The sequence below is a fragment of the Hylobates moloch genome, unplaced genomic scaffold (assembly GCF_009828535.3).
Source record: "Hylobates moloch isolate HMO894 unplaced genomic scaffold, HMol_V3 SCAFFOLD_6, whole genome shotgun sequence".
In the NCBI taxonomy this organism is placed as follows: Eukaryota; Metazoa; Chordata; class Mammalia; order Primates; family Hylobatidae; genus Hylobates; species Hylobates moloch.
In genome coordinates, this window is record NW_026652281.1 from 26508393 (window position 1) to 26532961 (window position 24569).

At 37.2% G+C, this 24569-nt stretch overlaps 1 protein-coding gene and 1 long non-coding RNA gene across 2 annotated transcripts in view; both read right to left on the bottom strand.

Moving 5' to 3' along the window:
* The window catches only part of ZNF474 (zinc finger protein 474), a 118280-nt gene that overhangs the window by 44066 nt on the left and 49645 nt on the right, over positions 1-24569 (bottom strand). The window lies entirely within an intron of this gene.
* Positions 1977-24569, bottom strand: LOC131383781 (uncharacterized). The gene is made up of 4 exons (XR_009214055.1): positions 24440-24569; positions 11672-11818; positions 7181-7318; positions 1977-2081 (listed from the first exon to the last, which is right to left on the bottom strand). It is a non-coding gene; the product is annotated as an uncharacterized LOC131383781 (long non-coding RNA).

The window sequence follows — 24569 nt, forward strand, 5'->3', positions numbered from 1 at the left end:
CTTTACCAGTAATAGTCACAGTGTCACTGGCCGTAGGGTCCTGGTAGGATTCAAAACCATAAAGCAATCAATATCTAAGTGGAGGCTACTCATCATCTTGTTGGCTTCATGGTATTTGTAGTTGAGGAAATGCTAGATCACCAGTGTATCTGTCAATTCCTCTTTGGAAAAGACCCAGTGAAATGAAAATGACTGTCATATTAGATGAGAAAACACCCATCTGTAGCACTGTTTTCTTTAGGTCTGTAATTTAATGAGCAAAAGAGACAAAGAATATGTTCTTAAGCTACTTTGTGTTTGACACTTGAGAGAGATGTGTAGGATCAGGAAGGATTTGGACTGAGCATAAAGGGCCACACTGCCCTGTTTTCCCAGTCCTAGAATAAGAAAGCTTATGTAAGAGGTAATGCTTTCAGAACCCATCAGTCGTATCCCACATTGGATAAACTCTACCTTCTGGTGTTTTTCTTACTCACTTTTTCAATTCCCTTTTAGCTCATTCAGGAACCCAGTTTCCTAGGGATTTTTTATTGCTATACCTTGGACTAGAACAAGGTGTAACTTTGGGCAGGTGTGTAGCCAGATAGAAACAACAGAGCTTGAAGAAGGCAGTGGGTTGTATCTCACCAGGGAAGAATATATCTAATGGGAATTTTAATGTTTGATATATTTTCCCTTACAGTAATCCAGTTTTCCCCTTTTCCCTTATTGCTCTTCAACAATTAAGGCTAGACTCAGAGTTTTATTATTCCAGGAAAATAATGTGTAGCTACTCCCTGGATCAAAAATGCCACTCCTCAGATTTGAGTCTAAAATCTGATTTTTAAAATATTTTGTGAAACAACAGCATTAAAATTCAGACCCTATTGAAACAAAAACTTTAAGAAAAAAGAAATTCCCAACTTTTCTTTATATATCAAGACCAAACTATGGGAGTGTGAACCTAAGTATTATAAGCCACAGTAAAGAAAGGAATGAAGATATGGTGTAAGAAAAGACTTCATCTAACAGAAATAAAAAAAAAGTTTTTTTCTAATTGCTGCGGAGCAGAGCCAAGAGAGGGTGAAGTTTTGGCAAGAGGTCATATACAAGTGTCCTAGCTCCTCTCTTAGTGCCAAAGTCCCTGTGATCATGAGTAGAAAGATACAAAACAGGAACAATTCAAGGGCATTGCAGCTAATGGACTGTGTCCACAGAACCAGTCCATGAGACTATACTCCTTAGCAAAGCCCTATGTTCTGTTTGGTCTTGGTGTCTGAAGAGAATAGCAATCACTGAGAGAAAGGCGTTGAGCTATCTCACAGAATCCTGCAAGCTGGAGCAAAATGTGGAGGAAGCAGGCAAATGTTCTGGGCTTCCCTGTGGGGCACTGAGGTACTGGACCAGCCACCCAGGGAAGTCTGTGGTACAGGGGTTAATGCACAAAAAGGCAGCGACGAAGTCCATGGTCAGTGATCTGTGAATTTCAGTACAAGTGCATAGCACCAGTCCAGACAAAAACAGCCACAACTCAGCAGGCGTCTGCAGCTCCTTCCCAGTAAGGACGAAAGATAGAGCATCTCAGCAAATGCTGATGAGCAGAGGATGGCATGAGGAAGAGACTGCCCTCCCAAATACTATAAAAATGCATTTGCTTTCACTAATATCCAGAGGCCAGTTTGGACAGAAAGAAAGGGAGTAGAAATTTTGAAACTGAGAATTAATCTTGATGAGAAATTAAAACTAAGAGAATAATTTACCTTTAATTGGCAAGTGCAATTATTTTTTCTGCTATTATCAGCAGGAATGGGGTTTCCAAGACAAGATGAGATCAGTTTCTGGGTATAAAGAAACTACATTTTGTTGCAGATTTGAATTGTGCTGTACACTTTTTACCAGGTCCCCCGACCCCAACCCCCAACAACCACTGTACCACACATTCCTATGTGTTAGCAGTCATCTCAGGCAGAGTTCTCCAGGGACAGCCTGGTCCTCAGCCCCATGTAAATGCCTCTGATCTCCTTGAGTCGCAGTCTAGAGCACCATGGCTACTCCTGTCTCTGGGAAAATGATCCCGTTGCCTTGTGCAGAATACAAATCTCCTGGAATAAATAAATACAGATAACGATGCTTTGTTGGTTCAGATCATCTCACCCTTTCTCTCATAGAGTGAAGGACAAAAGAATTAGATCCTTGTTTTAACTCTTCTTCAAATATGGATAGTGTACATGAAAAGAGACACAAAACAGGTTTATACAAGTCTCTTGTTCTATTCTGTTAGTCTTATATATAGTTCTATAAAGAACACACAAAAATAACAGAAATAATACTTAACTTTAAACTTCTTTTTTTTTTTTTTTTTTTTTTTGAGACGGAGTCTCGCTCTGTCGCCCAGGCTGGAGTGCAGTGGCGGGATCTCGGCTCACTGCAAGCTCCGCCTCCCGGGTTCACGCCATTCTCCTGCCTCAGCCTCTCTGAGTAGCTGGGATTACAGGCGCCCGTCACCACGCCTGGCTAATTTTTTGTATTTTTAGTAGAGACGGGGTTTCACCGTGGTCTCGATCTCCCGACCTCGTGATCCGCCCGCCTCGGCCTCCCAAAGTGCTGGGATTACAAGCGTGAGCCACTGGGCCAGGCCTTAACTTTAAACTTCTAATTGATTCTAATAATCACATAAAGTAGAAATCTTGACACAATCAGGAATTATAGTTGTCATTAATTTAAAAAGCAGTTAAAACACTTACTTATAAAAGTTATACATACCTTTCCCTTTTTAACTAAAATATGCATTTATTCACCATTTTATAAATTATACAAATGAATGCACTTTTGCTTACCAATCTTTTGATTTAAAGCCAATAGGTCAAATGATTAAACACATGCTGTTATTCTTAATAAACTACTTCATTGTGTATTATTTATAATTTATAATTTTTATTTAATCCACTTATTTAAGGTGGATTGAGCTCTTGAAAATACTTGTGAAGCAATCTAGAGTAAGATGATTCTCCACTCTATTTTTCACACTAACTATCCACAGGTAATTCATTGGTAATTTTTAGTTACTCATCTCAATCTAATTTTGAATAAATTTTCCACTTAATTTTCATAGAAGCAACTTTTTAAATGTTTTCATTCATAGTGTATTGATTTACATAACATGTGTTTAGGTTACGTATTTAAAGTTATAAGTACAACTGGCATAAATTGATTTGAAAATAAACACAACTGGCTATGGTATTGGTCAACCTATATCTCAATTGGTAGGTGCTTGCCAGACTAAAAGCTGCCAACAGTGAACATTCAGCAAGCCATGGGCAACAGTGTGCTGGAATGGAAAATATTGGTTAGTACGGAAAGTTGATGAATTGGTCATAAGGTAATAGAGTTTATTACAAAACCATTCCCAGCAAATTCATATTGCATTACAAAGCAATTTTTTACAAAGTTCACCAGAAGCATCCTTTATCAACGAAGTCAATCAGTTTTCATGTACCTACTTTGCAGTGCTCAGTAAGGCACTCTGTATATATGATTTGTTATTTTTGTCTTCATACAGGTTGAGCATCCCTTATTTGAAAATCCAAAATCCAAAACTTTTTGAACACTGACATGACTTCTCAAGTGGAAAATTTCACACATAAGTATTTAATACAAACGTTGTTTCATGAACCACGTTATTTAAATATTGTATAAAACCACAATAGATCAGGCTATGTATATAATAAAGGGTGTATGAATTTCATAATAGGAAATGAATTTCATAAATGGATAACATAAATAACAAATGAATTTAATGTTAAAAGGAGTCCCATCCTCAAGATATCTTATTATATATATGCAAATATTCCAAAATCTGAAGAAATCTGAAATCTGAAACAATTCTATTCCTAAGCATTTTGAATAAGAGATATTCAACCTGTAATCTATTTATTTCCTACCTGGTCCTCTAAATTTGAGATATTGAGTAAGTCCTGGGTTTTTAATGTACATAGAGAGCTCTTAGCCTGGTGTATTAGTTAGTTCTATTCTGCTTTTCTGCAATTATTCCTTATTTTCTTGCCACAGTTGTGCCAACTTTTTATCAATTCCCAAGATCAGTTCTATACCGTGTTTTAAATAAGCAGTTTTTCAAATTGTTTACCAATCAATAAAGCAGGGACACTGTGATGGTTAATTTTATGTGTCAACTTGACTGGGCCATGACATGCCCAGATATTTTGTTAAACATTATGTCTGAGGGTGTTTGTGAGCATTTCCAGAAAAGATTACCATTTGGATCAGACTAAGTAAAGCAGATTTGCCATCCTAGGGTGGGTTGGCCTCATCTAATCCGTTGGAGGCTTGAATAGAGCAACAGGTCTCCAGTAAGGAAGAGTTTGCTAGCTCAACCTGCTTTCAAGCTGGGACGTCAGTCTCCTCCTACACTTGGATGGGAACTTACATGATTGCTTCTCCTGTTTTTTGGGCCCTCAGCTTGGACTGGAACTACACCCCAGCTCTCCTGGGTCTCCAGCTTGCAGAGGAAAGATTGCAGGACTTCTCAGCCTCCATAAATGCATAAGCTAATTCCTTATAAAAAAATCTCTCTCTCTCTCTCTCTCCTCTACACACACACACACACACACACACACACACTTATCCTCCTATTAGTTCTGTTTCTTTGCAGATCTTGACTAATACAAGCACCTTTCAATCAGACTGGAGGCTGCCTAATGCTGGAAGTGGGCCACCCATCTCTTCTGTGCTAAATTTCAACCTTTTAGTTGCCTGATCATGGAGAGGTCTAGGTGGCCTGGGTAGCAGAAACACAGTCAAAGCTTAGAACAGCAGTTATTTGTCCTCATGTATCTTAATATTTTAGCAAGTACAACTCTCTGTGTGTGACAACAAACTACAGAATTCTCTTATAATTCTAAGGCATTTTGTGTGTGTGTGTGTGTGTGTGTGTGTGTGTGTATACAAATGCATATGCACACTAACATAACTCCCAGAAATGATTTCCACTGACAAGTCATAAAGAGTTGTAAAAAAAATCAATCTGACTAGTTTAGTACACAATACTAATTCTTCTTAGACTTTACATCACTAGGTGTCAAATATTAATAGTTTTACCATAAAAGGGGTGGTAATCCGAAAATATTCTCACTTCTGATGGAATACTTTAAAGTTGAAATGGGGTTATGTTTCCATTAATAGCCTGGATCTCATTAAGTCATTAACACATTCTAAATTCAGTGACACAAACTCGAAGTAAAGCAAGCGGGAAGGAGGAGGGATCTTTAAGCTTTAAAAGCTCTCCCTGCTTTAAGCTGAAGTTAAAACTGACCATACCAAAGACATAAAGTACTTTTTAGTGTGAAATGACACTTGTGGTTATGTTTCTATTTGATAAGAAATGTTAAGTTTGTGACAATCATCCATCCTTACTGTGAAATTTTATTTTTATTAAAAATGTGTGTATTACTCAAGTATTTATAGATAAACTAATATGCTATCATGAATTTGTTTCAAAAGAATTCAATGGACAGGTGGAGGAGTAGGAAGTGTGGATAAAATGAGACTGGCTGTGTTTGATAATTATTGAAGCTGGTGTTGGGTAAACGGGTTCATTATATTATTCTATTTTTATGTATATTTGAAGTTTTCTACAGTACAAAGCTTTTTTCTCTCCATTTTCTATTTTTTACTTTAGCCATAATTATACTTGTGTCTCTAATTCATATTTTAAAAGTAAAATAAAAGATAATTAAGATGGTATGTATCCAATTAAAATTAAAATAAATCTTAAAATAATGAGACCTTTTTCATAGCCATTCCATTATTTGTCTTTTAATCATGATAGTGTTCTTTATGGAAATTAGAGAAATTACTTTGGGTTCATCATTACAGAGTTAATAAAGTTTAGAGAATTTCTGTTTGTTAATTCATTTAACAAATATTGAGTACCTCCTCTGTACCAGAAACAGTGTGGGAGGATTATCTGCACTGAGTGAACATATATTTTTTCATTCCCCTCCAACAGCCAGTTGTCAAATCTATGCTGCATTTTAGCTATTTTCTTGTTTATCAGCTCAAGGCATACAGCATCCCTTATGAAAATATTGCTGAGTTTTGCTTTCTGCTAAGAAACTTACTATTTTTAGAAATAACATGTTTTCATATCCTAAGTATTTTTTAATTTATTGATTTCTATAAATAGCCCATCATCACAGTGGGATAGATCAATAAGATAAATTAATCACTTTTGGAACTGGCCTAGTATCTAACATCTGAAGAAGGTAAAAATACTAATTGTAGAATGGTACAGTAAAAAAGAATACAGCCTTGTGAGAGGCCATTGTCAGGTCTGGAATTTTATTTTACTCTACTTACAAACTATTAAGTCAGCCTGTTTTGATTTCATATGAAGACATAGACTCTTGGATCAGAAACACAGGAGTTTATTAAGCATAACACAGCAAGCAGTGTGAGGTTCTTCCTGCTCAAGTCCCATGACAATGACTCAATGTGTTCAGATATTTGGGACACACAGTGGGTTTGCATCACAGCTAAGGAACACTGAACTTGGGGAATCCACTGCTTTTATAGAAAACAATAAGCAAGCCCATTCTCTTCTCAATCTGGGGGAATATGTTTACCTCATCTCTCAGAAGAGATTAAAAATATTCAGTGGATCCCAGACAAGGAACTGGGCTAGAGGACGTCTATAGTCATTCCCAACTCTGATGTGCTGAGCAGTAAGCTGTGTTCTGCAACTGTGTTTTTCTGTTGCCCATTAGACATGAATTAGACATGAGAATCCCTAAGTCAATCATTCAATAACAGTTGTTTTTTTTTTTTTTTTTTTTTTTTGAGGCAGGTTCCTGCTCTGTAGTCTAGGCTGAAGTGTAGTGGCATGATCATAGCTCACTACAGCCTTGCACTCCTAGCCTCAAGCAATCCTCCCACCTCAGCCTCCCAAAATGCTGGGGTTACAGGTGCGAGCCACTATGCCTGGCCTCAATCACAGTTTTTAAACAGATATACCAAGATATAATTTTTCAGTCATAAGTTTCTCCTTCTGGGACCCCATTCTACTTTATGCTAAATACTTAAGATAAAATGAGTAAACCACAGTGATTTCACAGCTATTTTGGTTTCAACGTTCAATGATGTTGGGGCCACCCCTTCTCTGGGGTTTGATGCTCCTGGTACTTACATAAACTAATGCTGCTACGGTGGGAGTGAGGATGAGGAGAAAAGGAAGATGTTCACCCTGGTCTGCTCAGGTTCTAGGCTGCATTCTTATTTTACACGTCATTTCTGTCATGTACATACAGGCCATTTGCAGGACTTTCTTGGATTGATGGTGAAGTCACAAAGAAAATAAAGGAGTATATCAGTTAACAAAGTATTAACCCCACCACACCAAGCTAATCAAACATTGCTTGATAACTAAAAGCATCTACGTGTAGGAGGAAAGTAAGAGTCTAACTCTCATAAAGTTAAAAGCTACTTGTCTTCAGATTTTCCTCCCTCCTGTATGAAGCCTAGCATGGAGTATATGCACAATTCCACATATGTTTCTTGGCAAAGTAGAACCTAGAAAGAGTAAGCTACTAAACGTTAGTCACTATGACCAGAAGAGGGCACCTAGCACAAATGAATAAAATAATTCAGTCAACACCAGGTTTTATTTAAAGATTCCTTTTGGACTCTACCATTTGCATTTTACAAATCAATTTATTTTATGTGTCCACTGTAAACTGTTTTTGATCTAAGGATAACTTCGATTACACATTCTTCCTGATGACCGTCTCCTACAATATGTTATCCTAGGTGGCTGAGATACTGATTTTTCTACACAGGATGCAAGAACAACAAGTCTATACGAATAGGAAACAATTACAGAGGAAAAAAAAAATTTTGTCGATAATTTAAAAAAATTAATGCTCTAGAGGAATTAAAATGTGTTTAAGCAATCTTTCAGAAGAGGACAAACTCATATATTTATTGAAATCTTGTTTTTTCTTTTTTCTTTCCTCCATTTCTTATGCATATATGTGGTTTGGTCTAGATTGCAAGCCATGCTCAAAAAATTACCTTTGAACACTCTCAAACATGGGAAAGAATATTATTCTGTCATAAAACAAAATGGAACACTATATTTCCCAGAAAAAAAAAAGAAACTTGAATTCTATGTATTTCCTTTCTGGCCTAGCAGACGTAAACAACAATAAATTGGCCAACCATGTTCTTCAGGCATATAATTTTCTTTCTTCCTAAAGTGGACACTCCCTGGGAAAATACAAATAACTTCTAATTTCAAATCCTTTCAACACAAAAGGAAAGTAGGCCACCTTGACCAGAGCACAAAATAGTCTTTTCCAAGAGGACTTGGATGAGTACCTCATTCTTTGAGGGAAAAATACACACCAGGATTTTTTACTACTTTATTTTGTTTGATTTTTAAATACTTTTTATAGCCATGAAAAAAAAAACATATTGATGAATTGATTTTTCCAAAACAAAATCAGCATGTCTTTTAAATTTAGCATGAACGCGGCTTCCCAGCTGCAGTATTTTTGAGAGTGGTTAAGGGACTTGCTTGGAGGGCGTTGCCCAACGTTTTCAGCTCAGGGGTAACAGTTCCACTCATGAGGCATTGATCTTACACTCTAAAGTCACCAAAAATACCAAACTGTTTCTGTCCTACTAGAACATATTATAGGGATAAAGAATCCCTGCAATTCAACAGACTATGGTTTAATTTACATGATAGTAACTATAATCAACTTTAGTCCAGGAACCTAACTACTTCCCATTCAAAGGAAGTACATTTTGCTTTTGGCTGACAATTCACTTTCAATTCAGTAAAAATAATAACCGGTATCATTATTGAATGACTGCTATGTGCCATTATCCTCTTAACTATCTTCCAAGATAGTTTTTGTTATCCCTGTTTTACAGAAAACTGAGGAGGCTCAGAGAAGTTAATGAACTATCCCTCAGTACAGAGTAATTAGTGACAAAAGCAGAAGTGGCATGTCTGGCTCCTAAAACTATGTGGTCTCCACTAAACCTCACTACTTAATTGCATAAATTATTTTATCAAATTGAAATGCAAATCCCACTTTCTTTTCATAGCCATGGTAACTGCTTTCCTACTTTTCTATTTTTCAATTTGGAGGAGAAAGGAGTTATGAAGCAAATTAATTTTTAGTTCCTCTAATAAGAAAGTACTATGAATTCTTATTATATAAAACACACTTAAATTACTAGGCTGAGTACACAGTATAATATATATATTCAGAGATCTTGTTATTAATAAAATATTGTCATTTTTTTTCTATTTACTCATATATTTTGTTTTAAACCCAGGTAAAAATCTTGTTGTTAGATACAACACTTAATGATCTAATAATAAAGTTCTTGAGACAGCAATGGAGTCTGTGATAAAATATAGATTTCAGCAAGTTTAAGTAGATTCTGATAATCTCTCCATGTGCTACTCAGAGTCTCACACAAGTTTTAAAACTGCTTTCATGCAATTTATCAAGTTCAAACTAGGTAATATAAAAGACTTTAGAAATTCTAGGACTTTTTTTTTTTTTTTAAAGATTAGACACCTAAAATCTCAGAAGCACACACAATTTCTCCAAACATTTGCCAGCTTTCTGAGAGCCATCAGTGTCAAAACAACAGGCAGAATTTTTCATGTGGTTACTGACTGCCTGACCCATCCCTTGACAGGAGTGTTCAAGAGCAGCTGAATCTTGAGGAAAATATACAGAAGATGAATAGAAGACAGTAAAATTCTGGGGGCTCCAAGCCATCTCAGACTAGCTGCTACCTCTGGCTCCTTCCTTCTCCCCTGGTTTGTAGCAGTGAGGCCCCATCGTGATCTCTATGTCTGTAAGAGTCTGTGTAGGGGCTGCTGTGTGGGCGGAGTGCTAGTGTGTCTAAGCAGATGCAGGGGCAGGCATTCCCTGTATGTTTCCCTGCCTTCTTGTGGACTTGGTCTTCCAGCCAGGGCCTGGTCCAAAAGCTGCTTAGCTGGTGACAATAGTGGGATCTTGCATTCCTTTTCACCTATTTCCCTATTCAGCCTATTTGTCATTTTCCAATGAGCTACCCCAATGCCATAAGAGAATCTACCACATCTTATCCTGCCACACCCCACCATAGCACTGCCCTCTACACTGGGGTTGCCTTACAAGTGGGAGCAAGAGAGATAGCTGGCTGTGAGGAGATGGGGTCCAGGTCATCTGAGTGGCAGAGTTCTCCTTGTCCTCTCATTCTACTTCCATCCCAGCTTGCTAAGCCCTGAGTCATCTGAACTCTGAAGCCTCCAGTCTTTGCCCTTTCTAACAGTCAGCACCATAGAGTTGCTACAGCTCCTGCTTCTGCTCTTACTGGCTGTATGACACTGGAAATCAGTTCACCTCTGGGGCTCTTTTCTCATTTATAAACAGAGGAATAGTAGTTCCCACCTTCTTGGGTTGGTGATTATATGAGGTACTGCATGTATAGCACTTACCATAGTGCTTGGCAAAAATAAGTTCTCAATCAATGTTTAGTTTTACCTCATATTATTTCCCATTTGATTTTTTATTAATGCCTACTTTTGTTTTCCCAGCCATCAGCCATGTACAGTCTTCACATGGTCATGGATTGTTGCATAGCATTGGCTGCAGCAGTCACATGAAAACCACTCACACTTTAACCTGCAGGAAGCATTCATGAGTGGTCTACAGATAGACTTGATAATTCTGATTTTTAAGGAAAATTGGTCTCAGCAGCCCATTTTTTATTGACTCAACAACACACTGAGATTTCTAAAATAAAAAAAAATAGCAATATATTTACTAATAAAAAATAGTTTTAGGCTAGGCCTGGTGGCTCATGCCTGTAATTCCAGCACTTTACGAAGCCAAGGCAGGAGGACTGCTTGAGCCCAGGAGTTCAAGACCAGCCTGGGCAAAATACTGAAACCTCATCTCTACAGAAAAAAATAAAAATAAAAATTAGCCAGGCATGGTGGTGTGCACCTGTGGTCCTAGGTACTTTGGAGGCTGGGGTGGGAGGATCACTTGATCCCAGGAGGTTGAGCCTGCAGTGAGCCATGATCATGCCCCTGCACTCCAGGCTGGGTGACAGCGCAAGATCCTGTCTCTAAAAATAAAAATAGGCCGGGTGCAGTGGCTCACACCTGTAATCCCCGCACTTTGGGAGACCGAGGCGGATGGATCACCTGAGGTCAGGAGCTTGAGACCAGCCTGGCCAACGTGGTGAAACCCTGTCTTTACCAAAAATACAAAAAGTTAGCTAGGCGTGGTGGCAGGTGCCTGTAATCTCAGCTACTTGGGAGGTTGAGGCAGGAGAATTGCTTGAATCCGGGAGACGGAAGGTGCAGTGAGCCGAGATCACACCATTGCACTCCAGCCTGGGCAACAAGAGCAAAACTCTGTCTCTAAAATAAATAAATAGATAAATAAGTAAATAAATTATTTTAAACAACTATTTTAAAGCTTATTATTTTTGAACCAAAAACAATAAAGGCAGTTAAAAGAATAAATATTATTTTAACTTTACATATACAAAACGGTTTGTTGTTGTTGATTACTAACTGAATTACATTTAAAAAAACTGTTGCTAATATAATTAAGTATGGTAATCTATGCCTGTATTACCCACATGGGATACCAACTCATTGAAGAAGCAATGTTGCAGGTGTGAGTAGCCCTACACTCCATCAGACTGACAGCAGCATGAGACTTGTTAAAAACATAAGTTTCTCCTTGTGGTCTTCCTGCTTCTACATGATGTGCAGGCCTCAGTGTCTCTCAATTACAAGCTGTAATAAAAAATAAAACAAATCCTAACTGTGAGGGAGCAGCTTGAAAGGCACTTAGGAATGACTGGACCCTCAGGGGCACATGGCTAATAGAACGGGTAAGATGTCCTCTGTGAGAACCTTCTCAAGAAGGCAATCTTGAATACTTGTTAGAATTGTGGGTTTTGTCATCTGGATGGGAAGACAAAAAGAGATTCTAATCTCATGCTTTACACAAAAAAGAATGCCATACTTTCAAATACAACAATGGAAACCAGAAACACACAAACATTTCTGGAAACCAGAAAAAAAATTATGGGAGAATATTTTTGCCCTCTTAAAATAGGAAAGGCTTTCTTAAGCCTGTCAGAAAAGTGAAAGATCATTAAAAAATTAAAAATAAAAAAATAAAGTCACTCACATAAAAGTTAAGTAAACTTTACTTTCTGCCTGGAAGAAAAGTACTACAGCCAAGTGAGAGCAATATTTCAACATACGAGACAATAAAAAAAGCTTATTCTATTAAACAGTTAACTACCATAAATAAAATGGAAAGGACTGACAATCCAGGAGACGAACGATATCAACACTTAACAGGAACAAAAATACAAATTACTTTTACAGTTAAAAAATCTCAAAATAACCCGTAATAAAAATGCAAATTAAAGCTATAATGAAACATCTATTTCTATTTATCTAGTTGATGAAGATCAAAACATCTGACAAAACCCTGAGTTGGGGAGGATACAGAAAATCAGTGCTTTCGTATGCTGTTAATGGGTGTGCAAATAATTCTCTTGGAGGGCAATCTGGCAGTGACTAGCAAATGAAAAGTGCACATATCCTTTTATAAAAAATTCTCTTTCCAGGAATTTATCATGCTTAGATGAGTAGGAATTCAAAGCTACCTATACAAGTGATACAGCTCGGACGAAGGGAGGAACACCAGGGTTCTAGGTCCTCATGCCGGTTTAGATAAAAGGACATGGACTCACGTGGAGTGGTTTAAGGAGCAGACAGCTTAATAGGCAAGATAGAAAAGAGAAAGCAGAAGATAGAAGCTCCTCCCTGCAGAGACAGAGGGACGGGGGCTCCAAAGAGAAACAGGAGACCGCAAGTGGGGCAGAAACCATCCAGCTGATTCAACAAGCCATAGGGACAGATTTTGTGATTGATTTTTGGCTACATCAGCTCAGCAGCCACAAGAAAGAAGATTCTTTTAAGGCTAAAAATTCCCTGGCTCTCTCACCACATTGAATGGATAATTTAAAGCCCTGAATTTCTCATTTCTTTTTAAAATCTCTCCAGCGCAGTTTGCAGCAGCCAGTTTATCCTTATTCATCATAGCCTCCTGCTATGCCACGACCCTTATCACTCAGTCCATCAAAGCCAGGTTTTCTACAGGCACTCATTACAGGTGATACACCACCAGCTGCCAAAAATTACTATTTTACTGTTTCACCACCTGCTGCCAAAAATTACAATTATCCCCTCATTTAAAGGTAAGTAGGGTGCAGTAGCTCATGCCTATAATCCCAGCACTTTGGGAGGCCAAGGCGGGCGGATCAGCTGAGGTCAGGAGTTTTAGACTAGCCTGACCAACAGGGAGAAACCTCGTCTTTACTAAAAGTACAAAATTAGCCAGGCGTGGTGGCGCATGCCTGCAATCCCAGCTACTCAGGACGCTGAGGCAGGAGAATTGTTTGAACCCAGGAGGCGGAGGTTGCGGTGACCCGAGATCATGCCACTGCACTCCAGCCTGGGCAACAAGAGCAAAACTCTGTCTCAAAATAAATAAATAAATAAAAAGTTAAGTACTTCCTTGCTTGAATCAATCACAAGTAGGTTAAATACCTAACCTATTGTCTCAAACATTGCTATCAATCAAGATTCAGTTACAGATAACAAAAAAACACTCTATTTTAAGCAGAAAATAATTTAAATTGAGAAATTACATTCTTTTAAAATTATTGAAAGAGATGGAGTATTGGAGTCTAGCCTGGTCTCCAGAAATAATTGCAGGAAAATTCTGTAACACTGGCTTACCAAGGGAGCTGCTACCTCGGCCACGTTTTCAGTGTAAGTTGGGAATCTGGAAGCTGTCCCTAGAACTATGGCTCCAGTAACATATACTTTAGCTGGAATCCAGGAATCTGGAAGGTGCAACTCTCAGCTCCAGAGATGTCCTGCACCTCCTAGACCATACAGTACACCCTAGACCCATAAAGCTATTGAATGGACCCTGGAATGTCCTCTGCAGCTGAAAATCTCAGTTCCGGCATAATCATGCTTGTCAGCAAAATCAACAAAAACTGAAAAAGAAGAAACTCTGTCTTACTTCAGTTTCAAATTTTGTACATCTCGTTTGGTTTCAGAACCTAATTCTTGAACTCTGGCTTCAGGGCACTCTGAGAGGTGTAGATTTTAGCTGTCCTACCTCTGGAGTTTAGGAAGCCATGTGAGGGGGTACATATGCCCCATAAAGTTTCAAATCAAAATGCTAACATTTTGTTTAAGCTAATTTTAAACTCAAAATTTAGCTTATTAACATTTTGTAAATATGAAGCATCCAAGAAGCATGTTTATTACAAATCCAAGCTTGTCAGAATTTTTCTATGCACTTGGGCACATCTGAAGTAACACTTTGGAGATGAACCAACTTATTCACAAATGATTTTTAAAAGTCAACTTTTGTACTTAGGGTGTCCCGTTTGCAATTTATTTGCTTGCATTTATATTCTGCATTTCTACAAATTGGTTCTACGCATTTCCATCTTGGAAAGAATAACAAGGAAATTCAGTTTCAACTCAAAGAAAGGATCTGCGCGTTGTGGCTGAGAACTGTGCCTGCTGTGTTGCTTGGTTGAGCAGTGATCCTGTTGCCCTCTGCTCCCTAAATTTGCCTCAGTTCCTCATAGCTTTGTGGTTGTTTTCAGTACATGTGTGTTCTCAAATAACTGACAACTCCCGCCCACTTCCTATCCTGACTTCAATGTGGACTTTGCATTTATATATTCTAAAGAGTGTAATTTAATAGATGGTTTATCGCCATGGTATTTAAAAAAGCATGAAGATAAAAGGAAAAAAGAAACAAAAGGGCATGGCGTGGTGGCTCACATCTGTAGTCCCAGCACTTAGGGGTGCTGAGGCAGGCGGATCATCTGAGGTCAGAAGTTCGAGACCAGCCTGGGCAACACAGTGAAACCCTGTCTCTACTAAAAAAAAAAAAAATGCAAAAATTAGCCGGATGTGGTGGCAGGAGCCTGTAATCTCAACTACTTGGGAGGCTGAGGCAGGAGTATCGCTTGAACTCTGCAGGTGGAAGTTGCAGTGAGCCAAGATTGCACCACTGCACTCCAAACTGGGTGACAGTGAGACCTTGCCTCAAACAAAAAAAAAAAAAAAAGGAAAAAGAAAAAAGAAACCATTGGTTAGGAGAAAGGGGGAACAAATAGCATAGGTAATGAAATTTAATGTTCAATTTGAATAAAACATACACCCTGTGTTTCTCAGATCTGCCAAGTGAATCCACCTATAAATCTCTTCTTCTAGCATATAGAAGTAACCCACCAACTTTCCAGCAGACTAGTGACTCCACCCAGCTACTCATTCCAGAGTTATAGTTATTGAGTCAAATGCCTTGGCCATTCTAAGAAAATTCCACAAGTAACAATTACTGTACTTGGCAGAAAGCCTGGTAATACCCAGCTAGAACTTTATATTTTTGTTGAATTAAAAATACATTTCTAAAATATTTTTCAGATTTATTGCTACTTAGGAAAGTGCATTATCCAAATATAAAGTGAACAAAGAGCTAAAAGAAGTAATTCAGGTTAACAGATAGTAAGATTCCAAATCATTATACTAGATAATTGTATTCTAAAGATAATTGAGTTCCTGCCCCCAAATGGCCTATTCCTCTATAGTCAATAAAAGCATTTGGAATCTTTACTAAGTCTCTTGGTGGGGAAAATGCCTGAAAACAGACAGAATATTGTTAATATAAGCCACATGACTTAACATTCTTTGCTAGATAGTTTTCTTATTCCTCATCTCTTTACAAACTCAACTCAGTCCCCTAAAATGATCCAATCACTGGCACCCTTTCTCTCTCATCTTCCTTCCAGAACTGTCCTTTTACTAAGACCACTTCTTTCCCAGTAGCTCCGGCTGCCCACCGTGACTTTCCCTGCCGTATGCAGCCCTCTGTCAAGTTTATTCTCCTCCTGTGTTTTGATTGTTTTTCTCATACAAACTACCTCATCACCTCATATTCTTCATGGAAAATGAAATCCAGCCAGTAAGAATTTTTTTCTCCTTGGAAGAAAACAAAGGGGCAAGAGAGACTATAAATGTTTGCAAATTAATACTCTGTCCTCTGTCACCCTTTTCCCCCATTAGTTCTTCATGCAGCTCTACCAAGAAGAAAATGCCATATGTGTTCGGACACCACATTCCCTCCTCTCATCACTCTAATGCGCTTTTTCTCTTCTTCACCTAGGTCAGGCAGGCTTACCCACAGGTACCCTGGAAAGCCACTACACCTATGTCAGTCCAAGTTTCCACTAGAACATTGGAAAGGCAATATAGTCATCGCTTGGTATTTATGGGCGACTCATTCCAGGACCTCTCACAGATAACAAAATCAGTGGATACCAAACTCTCTGATATAAAATGGCATAGTATTGGCATATCACCTATGCATATCCCCCCATATACTTCAGATCATTTTTAGATTCTTTATAATATCTAATACAACGTAAATGCTACCTAAATAAGAAAAAAAGTCTACATGTTCAGTATAGACACATTTTTTTTCCTAAACATTTTCCTCCATCAGTGGTTGTTTAATCCACGGATACAGAACCCATAAACAGGGAGGGCTGACTGTATATCAGCATTGCGATTTTACTCCCCACCCACCCAGGGTCATTGTTTTCGTAATATGAGGATGAAGATAACTTCACAGAGTTCTTTCTATTACCTGAGCAGTTGATCGCTAGATGAGCTGCACCAATGAAACTAAAGCAGCATGATGCAGGCCAAACCACCAAAGGTTTGGGAAATCCAAAGTGGCCTAGGAAAAGTTTTCTGCCATCCTGGGTACTATAAAATGTAGAGAACTGAAGAGCTGAAAATTCATACTGAAATTAAATAAAAGCACACAGTCCCCAATAAAGCCCCTGACAAGATGGGCTCCTCAGGGTCAGAAACCTCCCCGGAGAGCATCCCACTTCAAGAGCCTGAGTCAGCCTTGTTCCATCCCTTCCTTCTCTCATCTTCCCCAGTTCTGGGGTTCAAGTTCCATTCATTTGTAATGCACCTGCAGGGCAGCTACACTCATCCCTTGGTCTACCTCGGTGCTGTTCAGCCTTACCACAAAAAATCAGGGAGATTCTTGAGGGGCTGTAATAAAGTTGAACCAGCCAACTGTTTTTTTTCAAGTGTAAGACAGTTTAAGAATTCTTCATGACCAATCTTTCCCTCAGGATCTTGATCTCGGCAATTCTGAGCCTAAGTCATACTCTATTGCCCCCTAGAGGATGACTCATTTTTGTCGTCTACTGTAGGAATTAAAAGTAGAGCTTCTACCCACTCAGTTATGAACTTGACATATGAATTCCAGTAAGTCTCTATCCTACCATACATTCATTCTAGAGAACTGAGGAAGTCCATCGTGAAAGGAAAGTATTTCGTGGTTTCGAGTTCACTAGACCTAAAGAGAATATTTTTCTGTTTCCGAGGATTTATCCCAATGCAGTTTTAAGTCATTCATTACCCACATCAAAAATTCCATTTTTTGGGTTCCTGGTGAGGTGCCTCCCATGAATTTCTCAAATTCATACTAGAAAGTAACCTCTGTCAGTAAATCCTAAAACCATTTGTCTTGAACTTTCCCAGTAAAGAGACATGGGGTTCTCGGAAGAGGAGTAGAGATATTCAACTTATAATAGCACGTTTACCAAGATCCTCTTTTCTCCCAGGAATTATTATAAGAAGTTGACAACAATTTTAAAAATTGAGAGTCTGTTGAGAATGTATTAAAAACCAACTTTATGACTCAATATCACAAGTGAATTTTTTAGACTTCTTTAATAGATAGCCTTACACGATGCTGCATACATCTAGGCCTACATCCAGAACATCCTATCCCCAAAATTAACGTTTTGCTTCAGTAAATCTCCATCACATTTCGTTGGCTTTTGGTATTATTCCAGAAACCATTGCCACTTGTGTTGGGGGCCATTTACCCCTTCATTACTATTCTGATAGGCATAGGATGTGTATATCTAGAGTTTATTATAATTCAGGCTCAAAATCACAAGAAGTACTCCCTAACGTGTAACCCAAATATAACTTGGGCTCCATACCAACCCAGCAGAATGTATTTTCAATAAACCAGCGGCTCCCAAACCCCAGGACATGGACCAGTACCATCCCTATTAGGAACTGGGCCGCACAGCAGGAGGTGAGCAGTAGGCCAGCGAGTGAAGCTTCATCTGTATTTACAGACACTCCCCACATCAAAAATTCCATTTTTTGGGTTCCTGGTGAGGCACCTCCCATGAATTTCTCAAATTCATACTAGCAAGTAACCTCTGTCAGTAAATCCTAAAACCATTTGACTTGAAGTTTCCCAGTAAGGACACATGGGGTTCTCGGAAGGGGAGTAGAGACATTCAACTTAAAGTAGCATGTTTAACAAGATCCTCTTTCCTCACATTACCGCCTGAGCTCTGCTTCCTGTCAGATCAATCATGGCATTAGATTGTCACAGGAGCACAAACCCTATTGTGAACTGTGCATATGAGGGATTTAGGTTGCGTGCTCCTTATAATAATGTAATGCCTGATGGTCTGTCACTGTCTCCCATCACCCCCAGATGGGACTGTATAGTGGCAGGAAAACAACTGATTTTACATTTTGGTGAGTTGTATAATTATTTCATTATCTATGTCAATGTAATAATAATAGAAATAAAGTACACAATAAATTTAATGTACTTGACTCATCCTGAAACCATTCTCCACACCCTAACCCTGGTCCATGGAAAAACTGCCTTCCATGAAACTGGTCCCTGGTGCCAAAAACATTGGGAACTGCTGCAATAAACAATAGACAAGCATCTTAACAGTAAATAAGCAATTATAAACTTCACTCAGTCTCCCAGAAAAATGCCAAAAAAGAGAGCACATACTTAAGCCTGTCTTCATTAAACATGTCTTTAGGCATAATCCTCAGTATCAATCTCTAGCTAATGTGAAATAAACATCGAATATTTAAAACAGATCACCATTCTCTTACAAAGTCTTATGGCCTAGTCTCCCAGAAATTAACATGGAGACCATTATGAAAAACATATCTTTAAAAAAGATGATTGTGATTATGTAATATATTATAGCAGTGTTTTATTTTGTATTTACTTAGTATTAATGGGAAAATATATTATTTACTTCCAGAAATATCAACTTGATAATATCCATTAATAATAAGGAAATGACTGAATTGTGTCAGTTTTGTTCTCACTAATCACTTGTTTATATAACTGATTGATTATTACTACAGGGTTATAGCATAACACAAATGTGTTAATAAAACAGTAACTTCTGTTTCTGTTTTTTGTTGCTGTTCCAATAGCTAGTCAGACGTTTTGTTTTGTTTTTTTCTTTTTCTGAAAACCTTTCATGGAGACACTTAGGATAAAAAGCCTATTTGATTGTGTGCATGAGTGTTAACATAAATAAAGTGTGCTGTAGTAATTTGTGGATTTCCTTTGTGGTTTGCTTGAAAGATTACTAACTGCTTATTAGCACTTCACATATGAAAATGTCACCATTTGGACTGCAGCTGGAGCTGCTTTTAGCTGGCGCCCTGTTATCTCCCAAACTGAGTCACAGCATTTTGAAGAACCCTATCTCAGCACTCATGCATGCATTCTGCCACATAAACCTGAGAATTTAGTGTTAGATCGTCTTAAAGTATTCCCTCTCATCTCATTCACAATTTGCCATGCAGTCATGGTGGAAATACCTAAACGCCATTCTCAACACAGGGTACTTCATAAAATAACCAGGGTCCTAACAGGATGTAAAAAAGACTGCTTAGTTATATGAATTATTCAATTTACAAATGAAAATTTTCAACGGGATAGCCCTAAATCTATTTACTCTACCACAAAACTGTTTTGTTTACAATGAAGTTAACTTAACCCCTTTAAAATTAAGAAATGTAGATTTTTGGTGCTTGTAAATGTGAGGGCCTGAATAAAGCCAGATTGGTGTGGTCAAGCATTGGGCAAGATCCCCATTAACTTATGCCAAGACTGTCATTTTAATGAGATTAAGGTTTCAATTGCTTCAGTCCAAGACCTCTCTGGAGCACACGCTCTGCTATTCTGGTTAAATTATGCCTACTTCTCTCCAAAATGAGTAAATACTTAAGTTCCCATGCTGAGAGAGCTGAAGTGAATTTTCATTTGGCACACATATTCTGAGAGTGTAATGCATGTTTGTTGAAACCATGCTGAGCTGGAACAAAGTGTCTTTATGATTACTACTTATTAACATGTATTAAGAACAGTTATTGTACTTGGTCTACACACAATACATAAAGGAAGTCATCGTTCCTACAGATGGAAATATACAGCTTGGATGAATACGTTACTGATAAAATTTATATCCTTATGGAAATTACAATTTAGTTGAGAAGACAGACATTGAATACATAATTATAGGTGAGGGTGGCTTTACAAAGAAGTGCAGTACGCTATGTAAGGGCAAAGAGAAGGGGCTGACTTTGTCTCCACAAAGCAATGACATTTAAACTGAGGCTTGAAGAGTGAGATGAGGCTGGCTAGGAAAAGAGTGGAGTAAAAAGTAGTTCATGAAAAGGGAATAGCAAAGGAAAGGCCCTGGGGCTCTCAAAGAACATGAGAGTTTGGTCTGGAACCTGCAATTAGTAGTAGTGTAAAGGAGGTAAGGCTGTGTAGGGAGATGAGGGTGCTGGTGGTATTGAACCTGCAGAAGTAGTCAAGAGTGGAGAGCATTAGACCATAGTATAGATTGTTTACTTTACTCAAAGGCAGTGAGATTCCCTAAATTGTTTTGATGACAGAAATGGCATGGTCAGATTTGTGTTTATGAAAACATCATCCTACGTGCAATATGGAGTATTTGAAGGGTGGGTAGACATGAGTGGATGTGGGGAAATTGGTTAGGAGGTTATTGCCTAACAGAGAGATGGCTGGTGACTTGCACAGAAGCGTTTGAAATGTCCAACGAGGAGCAGAAATGTCCAAGAAATATAAAGGAGGCGCAATTAATCATATTTGAAAATGGATTGGATGTTGGGGTAAAAGACAGAGTGACCTGAGCAATGAGTCTTGGGTTTCTGGAATAGTCAGCTGGGGTTATGGTTACTAAAATAAAGAACAACAAAGAAAAAATCTTGGTGCAGACAATCAGTTTCGACATGTAATGTTGCATATTAAGAGTTTTAAAATACACACACACAGAGCTGTATGTTTGTATGAATGCACTATAATATTTTATTTAAAATTATATCCCTTTCATCTATTATTAAATGAATAATGCTTTCATGTATACAAATATTTCTATCTTCTATGAAGCAGCTCTGCTACTGATTCTATGACAGGTTAACTTTATTTAAAAAGCGAATAAAGTATGCTATCTTTTTTGCTTTTAAATTCTTATGAGTCACCATAATTGATACAAAAGTATTAATCTTTTAGATTAAATAGCAACTGAATATTTTGGAAGTATCTAGTTATTTCTAATATTGTGAGATGTAAAAGAAATTATTCATGTTCTATTCAACAGGCATTTTTGTGGTCAAAATTATTTTCCCCAATAAATTGATCTACTCACAAATAGAAAAAAATATATATCACATATAATTCTGAAACAAAGATATAGCTGAATATAGCTATATGAGGGAGCCCAGGTGATAACAGCAGAAGAACAACTCAGCTAGCCTATAGGATTGTGAAATAATATTACGTGTTTTATTTTAAGGCACTAAATTTTGAGATGATTTGTTACATAGCAGCGGTTAACTGTTATAGCCCTGTTTTTTTCATTGTCTTTTTTCCAAAAGTCTTTATATAGAATCATTCCTTGTGTCTCTTGATCTTGTTCTATTATTTATATCCTTCAGTTCTCTTTTGAGGTCTTTTATTATTCTCCTCCTTAAATTTTGATGAGAGAAAGTTTTTAAGAGGATATAAAGTCAATATATAAAATAAATTGTCTTTCTATAAACTAGTAACAAACAACAATAAGCTTTAACTTAAACATTTTCCTCTATGATAATTTTAAAACAAATAAAATACTTAGAAAAAAATTAACAAAAGACATGCAAGCTTTCTAGATTAAATACTATAAGATATTACTGAGAGAAGTTAAAGAAAACCTGAATAAATGGAGCAATATACCATGTTCATGGATTGGAATATTAATATTGTTAAAACATAAATTGTCTCCAAATCTACCTATAGATTTAATGCAGCCTGAGTCAGAATTCCAGCAGTCTTTTAAATGGAAATTGACAGGCTATTATTAAAATGTATATAGAAATGCAAAGGATCTAAAACAGAATAGTTTTGGAAAAAAACATGAAGTTGGAAGACTTTCACTACCTGATTTCAAGACTTACTAGAAAGCTACAATAAACAAGACAATATGGTATTTGTATAGGAATAGGTAAATAGATCAGTGAAACAGAATAGAAAGTTCTGTTTCAGTGATTCGTTATATCTATATTTGTTACAGACTCACACATATAAAGTAGATTGATTTTTGACAAAGGTATTAAGGAACACCTTAGAGAAATACTAAACCTTTCAAAAAATAGTTCTGAATCAACTGGATATTCATGTGGAAAAAGATAAACCTCAACTCCTACCTCATACCATATACAAAGTATTTTGAAATGGATCATAGACCTAAACATAAAGCTAAAGTTAGAAAACTTCTAGAGAAAAATATGGAAGAAAATCTTGTGGCCTTGGGCTAAAAAATGATTTCTAAGGATACAAAGGACACTAATAGTGAAAGAGAGCAAAATGATACTGGATATATCAAAATTACAAACTCTATTCTGCAAAAGACATCATTAAGAAAATGAAAAGTTAGGTCCACAGACTGAGAGAAAATATTTGTAATGCATTTATCTTAAGTAAGTCTGATACCCTGAATGTATAAAAAACTTTTACATCTCAATAAGAATACAAAAAAAAATAAAAAATTGGCCAAAAATTTGAACAGATATTCCATAAATGTGTGAAAATGAAAAAAATGCTTAAAATCTTTAGTCATTAAAGAAATGCAAATAAAAATGACAATGAAACACCATTTCACACTCAATGGCTAAACTGGAAAACACTGTAATACCAGAGGTTGATAAGGATGTGAAACAACTAGAACTTTATATGTGGCTGGTGTGAATGTAAAAACAATACAACTAACTATAAAGCGATTTGACAGTTTTGTGTAAAATTAAATATGTACCTACTCTAAAGATGCAGCAATTCTATCTCCGTTTACAAAAAGGAAATGAAAGTATACATCCATAGGATAATTTGTAGATGAATGTTCATCGCAGCTTTATTCATAATGGCCCCAATCTTGGGGGAAATTCCTCCCCAACAAAATGAACAAATAAACCGGTTATGATATGTTCATAGCATGAAACACTACTCATCAAGATTCAGCAACAACATGGACGAATCTTACAGACATGCTGAACCAAAGAATAGACACAAGAGAATAGCTGCTGGAAAATTCCTACTAACTTGAAGTTTTAGAGCAAATAAAACATCTAGGTGAAAAAAACCAGAACTGTGGATACCTGGGGCAGGGGTAGAGTGGGCTCAAGAAGACTTTGTAAAATTATGGAAAGATTCCGTATCAGGCTTTGGTACTGGCTACAAGGGCATATACATTTTAAAAAAAATCAACAAACTGCACACTTGAAGGTTGTACGTTTTATTTTGTATAAATCATATCTCAATAATTTATTACTAATTTCTTTTTTAAAAAAAACCTGCCTGTCTCAAAGTAGCAAAATAGGCACTTTAAGAAGTAAAGAATGTTCCTTTTTCCTTGTTTATAGAAAATGCCTTTTTGCATGATTGTATACAATTGTCTTTGTCAACTTTTAAATTCTATGTCCAAGTACCAAGTGGTAATAACTACCATTTATTCATTGCCTAATATAAGCTAGATGCTCTGACATGCACTTACAAACATTTCATTCTCACAAAAACCCTGAAGATAGATTTTATTATCTTTATTTTTGGTGCCAAAACCCAAGTCTCATAATAGTTAAGTAATTCATCCAAGTACTTATTGTTAGTAAACAGTAGAGGTGAGAGGTATCCAAAGACTGTCTGTCTCCATTGTCAACGTTCTTTCTACTACTTGTCACCTTCCCAGCTAACTTGTATGTCACTCATATCCCACAGCCATTTAGCCATGGGCACTAGAATGACAGTCACTGCTAGTCTAATTATTTAATCGGCCTGGCCACAATCTCCTTGTGATGTAAACTTTAATAAGTCACTCAGCTTATTTTTTCCAGTAATTAAACAAAGAAAGGAAAATGAAAGAAACAACTACTTACCTTTTTTCTACTTCACGTAACAAGAATTTAATATCGTGCTTATAACAGTTAGACCTGGGTGCAAGATCCAGCTCTGCCAAGTTTTAACTGAGCATGATGCTTTATCTCTCTAAGCTTTATAGATGTGTTC